Below are 14,944 nucleotides of genomic sequence, written 5' to 3' on the forward strand. Positions count from 1 at the left end.
CCGATGTCTTTCAACAATAAACTGATTTTATCATTTACATTACCTTACAGCTAATAAGTATCATGTTTTCTTATTTTTACTTTAATATAGCTTATTCCATTTTTTGACTGCTTTTTGCAGCTGAAATATGCCAAATTTTACCATTTTGGGACTATTAAAGGATTATCTTATCTTATTTTATCTTATCTGATCTTAGCTTATCTTACCTTAAACAAAACATAACCTGGTAAAAAATAGTTTGATGAAGTTTGTGCATTTAATCACACTTAACTGTCTTATCTGAATCTCCCCTCTTTTCTCTAAATGTGAATTACATATAATAAAACTTTATAATTGATCAGTCTTTTTCTTCTTTCTTTGTCTCAAAAGTGCAGCTTTTTCTTAAACAACCACCAATCGAGCTGTTTACATTGTGAACTCCTCTCCTGACAAAAGCTAGCATTTGTGTGTAATTATCATTGTTGGGAAGTATTTGTTGCAGTTCCTACACTAATTGTATTAACGTTTCTAATTCGACTGCACTTCTAGTGTTGGGAGTCCTTGGAAGGAACATTTGGTATAAAGTGATAAATTCCTAAGTATGACTAAAATAATTAAAATAAAAAGATGAATAAATGATATTACTTCCTCAACAAGGCATATGTAATGAGTTATTGTTTGTAAGACTAATCACCCTCTCTATGAAATTAGTGTTATTCATCAATATCTTAATGATTAATATGACTCAGCACCACATGCTCAGCAGTTTCCTTTCTACAAAAGAAAGAGTCCCAGTGAAAACTCTTTACTCAAAGATGTCATTTGACAAGAGAAGCAAAGTTTGGGCTTTTAAACTGTCATTTTCTTGTGCTTTTCTTTCCTTTCCTTCACTTAACTGAATGTGGTGTCCCCCAGTGAACCCCAGCATATACATACATGTATTATTTATGAGTGAAAGCGCCCTTACCCCCCGCTGCCACTTATCTTGAAATGGTTGATACCTTAAAAAATTCCATAATTTTATGATTTTATATCCAAACTAACATTTTAATGCATATAGCTTGCTTATAGATGAACAAGAGAAGTCCTCAAATGACAGTCAGTGATTACTTTGTAAATCAGGATGTCCTGGAACACAGAGAAGGAGCCGTTCTGTCTGGTCAGGTTAGAGAGAAAGTCATTGAGGAAATAAAAGAGTCAATAGTAATAAGTAAGCCCAGGCAGTGGGCAGCACGTTCTCATGTACCTCCAGAGCGACAGGCACACAGAGTGGGCGGGAACAGGAACTGACAGGGCTGGTAAAAAAATGATGGTGGAAGACTCTGGATTTGTCCCAGTGCTACCGATGGCCAGTCTGACTTCAACACCTCAGGTGCGACTGTGCTGTTACACTAAACAAGTGAAAGTGGCATCGCAAACAGAGCTATTGTTCTCTGTTATTTTGTCACTCAGAACATTCACATTAATCGCTCACAATCAGCAGGAGGAGGCGTAACAAACAGCTGCTAACGGCTCGGTGTCGTCGGCTCTTCCTTCACTTCCCTCTCGTCGTCTGTGTTGCTCTACAATGAGGGGAGTCAATGAATTGGGGCCGGAGTTCTGTTCACAACCAATGAAAAGCAAACGGGTAAAGAAACTGAAGTAAGTGACATATGTTCTGTCTTCGTGTCGGTCCATCGAGCTCCTCCACTCTGTTAGAGTGGTCTACCACCACAGTGTGGCACCTCTACATACCACAGCTCCAATACACTTCAGTTTTGAACTCAAAAAGTGTTGGTGCCTTTAAAATGTAGTTTAAAAAAGCATCTATTTTTAGGGCCCGAGCACTGACAGGCACTGACAGGTGAGGCCCTATTGAAATTGTAAGGATTATTATTATTATTTATATTCAGGCGAATGAATTGGCTTTTTGAGGGCTTTAACATGCTCAAATTCTTACCAAAATTTGCAGAAAGTTAGAAAGTGGTAGAAATTTACGTATTCTGGAGGAATTTTTAATGGGCGTCGCAAAATGGCTCAACGGTGCCCCCCGAGACCCCCGGAGTGTGTTTACATTGACTGATCTTCACAAAAAAATTTTAACAAAAAATTGTTACCAGACAAACAAAAAAGTCTTAGGAAGAATTGGAAAAAACGCCACAGGAAGCCTGCTTAATGCATTTAGTGGCCATTTTGGCCATATTCCACATTTTTACTTTGAGGTACTTGTACCAGGGCTTTCATTCAACATGAATTCAATAGGAATCAAAAGTGATAACATTAAATATTACACCATATAAATGTGCTGATTTTTATCGTGACAAAAGAGGCGTCAGGTCAGATCAAATAAGTGCTGACACCGGTCTGGAAGGTCCTGGACTCTGTTTCTACAAGATCTCAGTCTTTCCTTCTCATCTTGTCATCCTAACACTTCTACTTGCAGTTTTCTGTGGCTCATTTGCTCCTGGACTTGGTTCAGTTTTTTTTTTTATGTCAGCTCCAACTTTATGACGCCCTCTCACTTCTCCCTCTCCTTCCCTCACCTCACCTTCTCTGTGTTTGTCGCCTTGAGATGCTAAAAGGAGAGATAAGACATGTGCTCTTATTGCCGAGCTTTCTGATTTTCTTCCCTCTTAGGAGAGAACACTGATGAAGTGGCAGCAACACCTGCTTGTGTGTGCTTGTCTTCGCGTGTGTGTTAGGTGTGTGTAGTGTGTGTGCTTCAACTGAAGAGCAAACTTGCTTACACTGTATAAATGCAGTTATGTGAACACTCTGGAGAATGAAACAGAGAGTTCTGCCTCACTCCTTCACAAAAACCATTGGCAAACGATTCTATAGACACACACACACACACACACACACACACACACACACACAGACACACATGCATTTACACACACAAGCTACTAACTGGTTGCTCTTTAAGAAACGAGTAAAGAAAGTTAAACCCCCTCTCTCCTGCCATCTGCTAGTGTGCAGACAAAACCGTCTCTGCCCGCCCTCTTCAATCTGCTGCAACTCACACACACACACAGACACACACACGCAAACTCACAGCTGAGACACAATAAATATCCATCCTTCCGCTCTCTCTCTCTCTTGCAAACACATAGCCAAGGCATTCAGTGATACACATACGCCCGAACAAATAGAGGCACAAGCAGGTGCAGGCACACACCACCAGCTCGCACCTATAAAGGTCCACTTCTTGTTACTTCTTCCGTTTTTCTCGTTGTGTTTCTCTCCTCTCTGGGTCCTGCAGGAGCATAATGGCCATGCTTGTGATTGATCTCATTAATACTAAAGAGCAGACATGTCGGCGTATGGTGTTTATCAAATCTTCATGGCAAACACTGCCATCATGAGAACGTCTGCACAGGGAAAAGGGATAGAGAGCGAGGAGCTGGTGGGAGGGGGGGGGGGGGGGGAGAGAAAATACATTCTGTAGAACACAGATCAAAAAGAAATAATCAAAGAAAAACAAGAACAGAAGGAAAATTCTGTTTATTTCCAGTCTCATTGTCAAAGAACATAGTTTAACTTGATTCACCTTCATGCCTTATCCAAACCTTGTCATTTTTGATTTGTGTGTTTAGTTCCCGCTCCTCAACACCTCAGCCTGAGAGCTCAACAGTAACAATGCAAATAGGTTTATTACGATCTCACAGAGGTGTGAATATAACCGACGGAGGATCTGAACAGAAGCATCTGAACCTTTTCTTCCTGGATATATTTTTGCCTTCCGACTTCAACAGGTGCGAATGTGGTTGCAAAGGGTTTTAGACAATGACACATCGTCTTTATTCAGTCAGGTAGTTTTATTTGTCTGAAATAAACAAATATGGTAAATCAGTCAAGAAAGTTACATAGAGTTAATTTTCCTGTAAGACAAAATGATCCACATAAACGAACGGGTCTGCCAAATTCAATTGCTCATGGGTTTATGCAGATGCCCAACATTTCAAACCACAGGCATTATCAGAATATATCATTGAACTGTGTATCTGTTCCTCCCAATTAATCATTATTTTGTCATGGTATGATGAAATGCAATTTAGAGTTGAGTATAAACACATTTTTGAAAATCAATATATTCTCAAGGCAGCTCCTTACGTGAATCAAGCAGTGAACAGTATCACACAGGGCAACTTGTTGGATAAGCTCCAAGGATTCATTTCCACAGAAGTCCATCCAGCTGAATGTTGTCTGTCCAGGGTCAGTATCATCCTTCGCAGTTGTGATTTTTCAAAAATATCACAGTAAACGGGTGCATGTCCTTGTAAATGAATCAGCCTCTTGATTCAATTATTGTCTTTTGAGCAGCTGTTTTAGTCGCACGTTTTCAGGAATGCAACCAGTTAAGGTTCAGTGTTTACGAGCTGCTGTGGTCTAGTCGGCCTGACGCCTGTTTATCATGCTCACAAGGATTTGAAGGAAAAGCACCATCATGTGCAAACAGATCTAAACCTCTTTACAACCATTCTTGCTCAAGTCAACCCTCATCCCCACAGCAGGCACATAGGGCAGTTAGCCTATGGGCATGAACATAGCCCCAAAGTTTCGTAAAACCTACGAGTTTGGCAACTAAACTTCACAGATGACTTTCTCTGTTAAAGATCTGCTATCATATCTCAAGGTGCATTTAAACCAGCACATAAAAAATGAATGTAGTCCAAGCAGGGAGCCCTGAGGGATAACCCGGAATGAACACTAACACTAAAAGTCCAAAAATAGAGATGGGATTGATCCAGTTGAAATCTGTCCCGGTGTTATCGATACATTGCTGATGTTGCCTTCAAGGGGCTGCACAATCTGTGCTGCCAAATAAAAAATGCACTGATATCCAGAACACTAGAGGGATTCCCAGTCTAAGCTCATAAAAGATTTTTATTTTTTCTTTATTTCCACAGGGGTGTTTCAGTCCTCTGATGATCTCTGCTGTATAACCTCGTTCATAAAAGACAAAATTATACAAGCGACAATTTGCACAGTTTACAGCCCCAGTTTAATACAGTATGTAACAATATGTCATCACTGAAGCATTTCATGTCCACAGGACTAACCTAGATTTAACAACTTAACAGTCAGTCCCAGGACAAAACCAGGTAATTAAATGCTCCATCGTCAAACATAAAGGGAAAGCTTTGATCATTTTCAACGTGCAGTAAATGTTTGAACAAATACCAAGTTTAAAAAAAATAATTTGAATACTGTCCAGGATTGAGTTCTTTGTTGTGCTGCAAATACTTTTTGTTCATTTTTGATTCAGGGGATTCAATGTATTTAACTGAATTTTACTGCTCAACATTGATGAAATGTTCCAATTTATAACATGAGCAGAAAAGTCCACAAAACCCTGGGGAGACATATTAAGCCAAACTAATATTCCAACTTACATTAGAGCATGTGTATATAACAGAGATGGAAAGAGAGAATTGTGGAAGGTCTGTGTGCCAACAAGAGAGTTTCACCTGTATTTGCTCTTATTGTTTCTTATCTCATCCTCATCTCATAAAGGAGCAAGGCAGAGGGAAACAGTCATTAACTTTATCCTCATAACACAGTGAGTGTGCTTTAGTCCACTGAGCCACACAGATGCCACGTAAGCCGGCTGTCTGATTAAAAATAAGAATATTCTTTCCATATGGTTTCTAGCAGAGAGATTGACAGTGAAGGGAAGATACTTGAAGGTTTTCCTCTGGGATCACTTGACAGCTATATTCATTCTAGTTTATTCTCCACAGTCCTTCCCATTGAGCGCTTTCTAGGGAAAGACACAGTTGACAGATATGCATCAGTGGCTTCAGTCATATGCAGATGACACATGCAATGGGAAACTGGCGGGTGGGAGTCCAGAGGACACTGGCCTGGTCGGCTAAATCAGTCTCTGTCAAACTCAGTTATACAGAAAATTGTGTGTTTCAGTCAATTAGGTTCGGTTAGGGCTGAAATGTCAAGTTTTGCTTAATCATGCTAACAAACAAAACAAAACAACCATCCAACAAATGAAAAAGAAAGAGGTGAAAACTTAATCTTATCGCCGGAGGTAAAAATAGATAAAGGACACAGGGGCGGTGACGTCATCTAAAGGTTACGTAGGTTCATTGAAAATCTGGATTTTTTTAGTGCTGCTTCCATCCGGATGATTTCAATGCAAGTGTAGTTCTGCATTATGTCCCCCTGTTCTATTTGGTCAAACATACTTATTCACACGTGTTAATTCTGCTTTGCACTCTGACATTATGGTAGAGACACTGTGTCCTTTAAAGTTTGACATTTTCAAGAACAACTTGTCATTTTTAGCTGTTTTTATTTCTCTTGCTTATGACAGTGAGCAAAGGGCAGTTGGGCTGTAATTTGAATATGTGTGGGAGGTGGCGCCGGCATCTGTTTTGCTTGCAGTGTGCAGCAAATAATTTCCAGTAATTCAATGTCTGTGGAAATTGGAATGCGAGTTTCTATAATTCATCGAAAAAAAGAAAGAATTTACCAATCTCACACCTGCCTCCTCTGCACTGGGCAGATCTAGGCCAGGGTCTCTCTCTCTTTCTTATTTCAAATGGCTTAATACTTCCCTTACACAAACAGGAGGGTTACATCATGTTTCATGTTTGATTGCTTGTCAGCCTCACATAATAGAGTGTTCAAGAATCACAAGTGGTCCTTGGAAAAAATAGTTGAGCAGCCCCACCTTCATTTTCGAGCAAGAAAACAGATTTTCTTCCTGTAAACATGATGTTTAGGTTAAAAAGTTATAGACTGAAATACATTTCCTGTAAATAATGACATGCTGTTATCTTCTCTACATGAGACAGATTAATTCCATGCTCATGAGCTTCTCATAATCAAAGGCATAGACCAAAGATCACATGAGAATGATCTGGTTAGAGCAACAAACTTTAATTATTATACACTGGAAACCGCTTATAGTGATCACGTTAGTCCCAGGCCAAATTGATCACTATAAGCAGGTGGATTACTGTAAAATAATTGCGTTGCTTCTGTATGATAGTCCCAGAACTTGAGGGAAAGGTAACAGCTGATTTTTAAGATAAGGGTGATGTCACGTTGCGCACACACACACACAGACCAACTCAAATGACGTCTCTGACTCGTTACAGTTTATATGTCAATTTGTTTGACATCTATATAGAATAACCAGGACGGGAGGCTGAGATTTCAGTAATATGCAATTTATTCAAATAGGTGCAAATTATTTAAAAGACAGTGACATGTGCAAAGGCTGAAGGACTGGCCTGTACTTGATATAAATAACAGATTAAAAGGAGAGAAATTAAAGGCTGCAGACCCAATTATAAAACGCTAAAACATCATGCATTAAAACAAACACAGCAAACTTTAAAACACACTGCAAGCGATATAATCAAACAAAAGGGTACAAGAGTAAATTATTTCTTCATAGCCACGCACAATAAGATTTCATCTCCCGCTGACACACAGACACACCGACATGTGTAAACTCTGGGTAGACTGGGTATAAACTAAATAATTTGTAAACTTACACAATAAAGAGCCAGAGTAGATGGCAGGGCGCGCTGGTTTTGACTTGATATGTTTGTCAGTGCACGGTGGGAATAGTGGGGACTAAATTATTGACAGAGCCTGTAAAAAGTACCTTTTTTTGCAGTCCAATCATGTATGAAAAGACCCAAAGTGAACACTGTAAGCTAACTACTGTTACTATTACTATTATACTATAGATCACTATTACCGGATTGTTTAAACAGAATTTTATATGCGGTAAAAATAAAAAGAAAGAGAGAGGGGGTGGTCAGAAGAAAAAAACATGAAAAGACAGATAAAGCTAAATAGATAGAGTAAGAGACAACTGATTTACAGATAAACAAGCAAACAATCTTCCAATCCGACAACATCAAGTCATGGAGGTATAATTTCTGGTGTTTCATCCTGAAGCTCGGGAGAAACCATCGACATTTAAAAGATCACATTTGTTTTTGTAACATTTTCATGGTTTACCAACTTGAACTGCAGATCTGAAATGCTTTACATCCCTCTCACTCTGTCTTCCTCCCTGTCTTCTCTTGTGTCACTCTCTAACCTCTTACCTCTCTTTCCCCTTTCTCCCTCCCTGTCTCTGCTTTGATGTCTGAGCGCTCGGGGCCATCTCTGCAGAATTAGCATTCCCCTCTTGATTACTGTCTAATGGGGGTGTGCAGGGTGAGCGTGCGATCGGTAAACTGTGTAAACTGCATACGGAAAGTTGTCTCTGTGGCTCAGTCCGCACTTGAAATAAAAGTGGACACATTCAAAGTCTTTCAACTGTAATGAGACAGATTACATAAAGACTATATATAAAGTCGCTGTGTCCTAATTGGGGGGGCCGCGCTGTTCAGAGGTCTACTCGGCCCACAAAGCCTGCCTCCTTCATATGCTGGACCTCTATGAGACGGTGTAATAAGGATTTTTGAGATTTGAGTCACCAGCTTGTCCCATCCTTACCGCCAGAGCTGCAGTTAGACACAGAGAAAGTTTTAATGCCCCTTATTTTTACATTTAAAAGTAAAGCGTCAGACGTTTTGCTCCTGTTGCTTTCCTATTTGTTGGCCTGTGACGCAGCAGGTCTGGAAATACAGCTGGCGAATGGGATATCATTAACCAGGAGTCATTTTGCATAAAAAGATGCTGTTATGAGTTGTGTTATGTAAAAGTGGAATACTGGGACATTCTGACAAATATGTGATTTAATTTTCAAACTAAACTGTTAATGTCACTATTATATAAAAGGGTGCTTTGGAAATGTACCATAAGAAATCTCAAGAACTGCAGCACAAACCATTCCAGTAAAAAAAAGATAAAAATATCCATCAACATTTGTTTGACAGTATTTGGCTGATGCCTTCCTTAACATCATCCTACACAATCTTTGATATTTCAATGTTGATAAAACAGTATATTTAATCCGTCATGTACAGTATGTGTCAGTGGCAGCCCTGTAAGTTAGAAGACTACCTGCATTGACAGAGGACAATCAGCTGTCAGTGATGGTCTGCCGGGGGGGTGCTGATGCCTGATCAGTGGACATCAGATGATCAGTGTGCTGTCATTGATGAAACGGCCTGTCAGAACTTCATATTTACATGTCCTCTCATGTCTGTACTTGTTAGTCTTTATTTCTGTCATTCTTCACTTAACGTCCTGTTTGCCCTTCTGCCTTTCTCAGTTCTCGAAGGCTTATCTAATGCTTGAAGAAAACTTTTGAGTTGAAATTATCCTCCATCAGTACGAGAGCGATTCTATTGATTTATGTGTCGTGCAACCCCGGGGTGCCATGCGACCTTGTAGAGCCAATGATTAACACACAAGATTTTCAGGACTGTCAATATCTAATCCTGATGACACAGGGTCAGGACTTTTATCATCAAAAACTTTATGAATTTCTTCAAAAAAATAATTACCTGTTTTATGTTACTGTTATACCTTTGATTTCACTTTTCACCTCCTTCAAGCCCATTTTCTTCCTTCACCCTTGCCATTATTGTTTTTCAACTACCTTCCTGTCGAAGCAAAAACTGAAACTAAATGTTTGCTGAGTATATTCTTCACGATGATGGCATTTCATATTTCTCCAATCTGAATTGTCAAAATGAATGCATTTATAAATCAAAGTGCAAAATAAATGTTTGTGAGCATCATTTTGCTCTGGCTTCTGTCTCCCATGCATTTCATGTGTCTTACTTCTTGCATTTGCTTCCTCTCTATTCACATCCTCCTCTGCTCCTTCATGCCGCTCGTGTGCAATTTCCTCACCTCTTCATCTTCATTTTGTCTCTTCATCCTCCACCCACGCCTTCCCGACCAAAAACCACAGAGGGATGTCCAACCATCCACACAGCAGCGTGGCGAGCAGCAGCATCAGGCCGTCTCCTGCTTTAGCCTCTGCTGTATCTGTGTCATGTCTCTCAGGCCTGGCCGACCTTCACACAAATCAGAGGATGCTGCAAGAACCTGACACAAACACACACACACACACTATGGTAAAACAATAACTACAGATCCATTCACTAATAACCAAAATGCACATCTGCTCTCTCTCACACTGACACACACACACACACACACTCACACAGGGACTTTAAATGATGACAAATGATTTGCTGACAGACTGAGCGGAAAGCCTGGTGTGGATGCTTTCTTGCATTTTAAACAGGCGTGCCCTGTGTAAACATGCACATACATTAACTTGCATTTCTCTTCTAACTCAGCAGTGAATGTTCTAACAGCAAAACACTGCCAGAGTGTTTCTCTGCCGGTAAAGTTGATTGAAAGTGTGTTTTTTGCTGCTAACAGCTTTAATGCTGTCTTGAAAATTGTCGAACACTAATCATACTGATAAACTGTCAAACCAATAAAATAAGTCTGCAAATTCAAGTAGATGTGTCATAGCCTATCTTCTTGGCTGTATGCTATCTATCTGAGATAAACTAATAATGAATTATAAGCCAATAGCACAAAGTACCCCCTCCTTTGGCTCCCATACTAATAACATTTACCACATTGCTGTTTTAACCTAGGCAAGACTTCGTCCTTCCATCCGGCAACACAGCCCTCAAGTCCTGATTCACGCCCTGTTCACATCCCACATTCATTACTATAACGCCATTCTTACTGGTATACCCAATAAACTCTTACACTGACTCTAAATCATCCAAACATTGCTGCTAGGATCATCAGTCGTACCAAATCCACCGACCACATCACACAACTCCTCATCCAGCTCCGGTGTCACGGTTCAACAAAGGATACCCTCCAATCCCACTGCTTAGCTTTTAAAGCCCTCTATAACCTGGCTTCCTCCTACCTGCTGGACCCTCTCCATCCTGAAACCCTCTGTCCGAATCATACGCTCTCCTTCAGCTGCTCTTCTGTACGTTCTCACATTTAAACACAGCCCTATTGGTGACTGAGCCTTAAGCTGTTCAGCATCAGGACTCTGGAACTCTCTGCCACCTCACATCCGTGAGCTGAATTTTGTTGGACTGTTCATATCTAAAATTGAAACACATGTTAAAATCAGGATACCCAATTCAACTATATTTTATTTTGTCTGTGCCTCTAATTTGATTTAATCTTTATTAAGAGTCTATTGAAGGTGTCCTTAGTACCATGAACCATTCTGTGGTTCTCCTCAGCTCTACAAAGTATTTTAGCAGTTTGCATCCTCGGGCGGTTTTTATGGTCCACAGTTGCAATGTACACATTTAGTCTCGCTGCTCTCATCACACCTTTATTTTCAGCCACAGCAGAAAAATCATTTTACTGGAGAACAAAGTTAGGAACAACAGTGGTGATATGTACTACCACTTTCAAAAAATTATTGTATCCTTGAGACCAAAACAGAGCTCACTAGCATTCTCGTATCCTACGTCATACTTCAGTACCCTTGTATACTGAGCGTCGTCATATTGGTGGATTGTGTAACTCTTTTGCTCCTTTTTCATCTTATTCCTTGCTCTGCATTATAATGTATATATGGCACTTTAGGGGGTTTTATTTTAGAGTGGAAGGAGACCAGCCTTCACCTCCTCAGCAAGACTGTTTCTGACTGAATATAGGCTTTTGTAATCATGGACGTTTTCAATATCGGATTCCCTCTTTAACGGCCAAGTCTACACTGATTCTAGTGCACCTTCATCAAGAGGCAAATGCAAATTTCATGAATCGCGAAGGAGTCAACAAGAAAAGACTGCCTCAGGTTAGTTTTTTTTTTGCTTTTAATTAGGGGTATTTATTCCTTGGTGTAAATGTATGTTAAGATATTGACAAGACTTTAATGGGAAATCTAGTGAGCTGCTGGAAGAGGGTTCAGGAGACCCAGAAGTCTTAAGCAGGAGCCGTTTATTGATGCTCAGTGCATCCAGGAGAAAAGAGATGAGCAGCACAAATTAACCCTGTTTACTGCCACCCAGATCTGAAGGTTGTCCTTTACAGGGGGTATTTCAGCCCAAATATCTCCAAGTGGTACAAACGAAATAATCTATATAAGTTAGGACAATGTTGGCTATATATTTAGGGAGCTGTCATCTCACCCAAGCTGTTATAAGGTCTATGGATAACTCACAACAATAAAGCCAAATCATCTAGAATTGCCCCCTGTTGGTTGTACAGTTCACGTGGATGGAACATGGACCCATGAATTGGTTATTTGATGCTATGAAACAAAGTGAAACATCATAATTGACAACTGAGACTGACTCAGGATTGGTCGCAGCACGATACCACGATCACTACCGAGCAGACTCTGCCTCCAACACTGCAAGATGGTAGCACCAGTAACTGGGATACTTTGGTTTCATTTTGTATGAGAGGAAGTGGAAAGATGTCGTCAATAGTTAATGTGTCTATGGATCAGACTTGCGTATAGATCCCAAATACCTCTGTCCAACCTATGGACGACTTGGGTACTAAATGACCATGAGACCTTAGGCGCTGGCTTTCCTTATCAATAGCATAATTTCTATCTTTGAAACTGACAGTATGCCATTTACTATGAACCATTGATCTTTATAAATTACATTTGAGTACCACTTGTCTATAGAATTATATTACATACATACATAAACAACTGATAATTCATTGAAATTGCTAAAGAACTAATCATTTTCCTCAAACCATTAGAAAAGACGTACTTTAACACGTTCAGTACAGTATATGTCCAAGATGAAGCAGCTCAGTTGCATGGAAGTCACTGTTGCCTGGATACAGAGACTGGTGGATTCTGTTAAGATTCTGGGATTCTAAATCCTTTTAAGTCCTCCCTGTAAAATTCAGCATGGGAATCCTTGCCATGAGACTGCAGATAAAACTGTTTTCATACAGTGTGTATCATGTGCAAAAATAGATGATCAAATCCAGAAGTGCCCTGCAGCAATTCAGACGGCGAGTGCACCGCCCTTTTACATTAACCTCCAGCAATACAGCAACAAGGAAAGGAATCAAAAGTTGTATCAAAACATGGTAAAATGCGTAAATACTGACAGCCAATAAGTAAAGATAAACTGCAATCACATCTTCTATTCTGAACATGCTGTGAAAGCAGAGACAGGCTCTTTATGCTGATAGTTCTCATTTCAGGGGAACAGAAATCTGAATAACCCTGAGGCCTTATTTGGCAAAACCCCAGTATTCAAATGTTTGCTAGTAACGACGAACATGCCAAGGCAATGTGTTTGAGTGCATGCGTATGAATATCATATGATCCAACTCTGTCCGCCGCCCAAAGGATGCAAGTTCTAAACACTCTTCTGTTATTCTGGCATGAATAAGGTAACTAGAGGTTTAGAAATAATCAGAGCAGTTATTACATTTGCAGAAAACAGTTATACCTTCTGCCAATAGAACATATAGGGGCGCAGCTGAGAGGTAATAACTAACTGCAGAGAGGAGGAAGGCCTTCATCATCTGAAGAGACATGACCTTGGTCTCGTATTTTGTGTTTCTCTGTTTGTGTGTCATGTTTGGGTCCAATGTTGCTCTGTGCAATTTGTATTTTCTGCGGCTCCACTGGCCTCTGGGAACATTTTTATACTTTGAAGAAGTAAATGCTTTTGTTTCTCAGCTGTGAACCATGATTAGGCGGACCGGCCTTGACTTCAGCTGAAAACAGTTGACGTGTGCTCTCACATAAGGGAAGACTAATGGATTGAGGGTGGTTTGACGCAGCAGATGCAGTGTTGTTTATACTATTATTTTATTTTAATTTAGTATTTATTTCTTAGGTAAAAGCAGTTAAAAGTGCTGATAATTGCCTTTAGCCTGTTGGATACTGGAGAGAAACTCTGACCTAAACAGTGAAATAGAGTAGATGCTGACTTTCTTTTTTCTTTAAATATCAGTTGTCAACACATTTGTTTGAATTTGACTGAACGCCTCTACGATGAACATGTAAATTTAAACAAATTTTAACATTTGGGGGGGGGGTACTTTGTTTGTTTGTACCTAATAAAGTGGCATTGAGGTGCACTGCAGTGATTCAATTGTTGCACAGTCTTTCGGGAATGAAACCTTAAATTGTGTTTAGAAAATTAAAAGTAAGAGTAGATTCCCTGTGATCAAAGTAGGAAGGCAGATGTATTTTGCTGGGTTCTGCTAATCATTAGACTACTGACCTCAAACTTTCTGTATTCATTTTATTTTCATTTTGAAGAGACTTAAACACTTATCCACTTCATCGGCATAGTAGTGAGTAGATAATTAATTTGTTTTCATTTTTGAGTGAACTATCCCTTTAAGGCTGCAAAAACTTCATAAACCTCATTTCTTTCCAACCAGGGCCTTTTTTATTGCTGTTTCTCAGACTGTTGAGAAGTTGAGCACTAATATTTCCATGTACTGCTTTGTCCTGTGAAGATAGACCAACCCCCTCCATGTACAAGCTGTGTAAACACTGTAACTCTATCCTACTTTTGGGTTTTCAAAGCGAGTGGCTTGCAGAGTATACAGTTGCGGTGCCAGCTGCAGTTTGACGAAAGCTCCCTGATTTATTGGATTGTTTTAATGCTGGTGAGGGACAGCAGCTTAAACGTTTGCTCGCTTTCAGGGCTCGCTCTGGCCCATTCTACAGTTTGTCTGTTGATCATTTGGCATTGTCCCTGCAAATAGACTCACTTACTTGTGCAGGTGCCAATTAGGCACACTTCCAGAGAGACACAATCCGCTCTTAGCACATGTTCAGTGTGACTATTATAGACTGCAACCCTGTCTATCCAGTCTTCAGTGGAAGGTTAAAGGCGCACAAGGCAGGTCACGTGCATACGAACTGCAGAAAATGGAGGACTTAAGGCGAGGGATCCTTCTGACTGATTCACAACAACATAGAGGTCTCTCCATTGGGTCTCTCAACTGTTAGCAGCAGTAGGATAAGAGCCTCTTAGAAGAATATTAGGTCATTGGCATTTATATTGGATGCTGTGTCTCGGTATAGTTGCTGAAAATAAGTCAAGAC

The sequence above is a fragment of the Limanda limanda genome, chromosome 5, assembly GCF_963576545.1.
Source record: "Limanda limanda chromosome 5, fLimLim1.1, whole genome shotgun sequence".
NCBI classification, from domain to species: Eukaryota; Metazoa; Chordata; class Actinopteri; order Pleuronectiformes; family Pleuronectidae; genus Limanda; species Limanda limanda.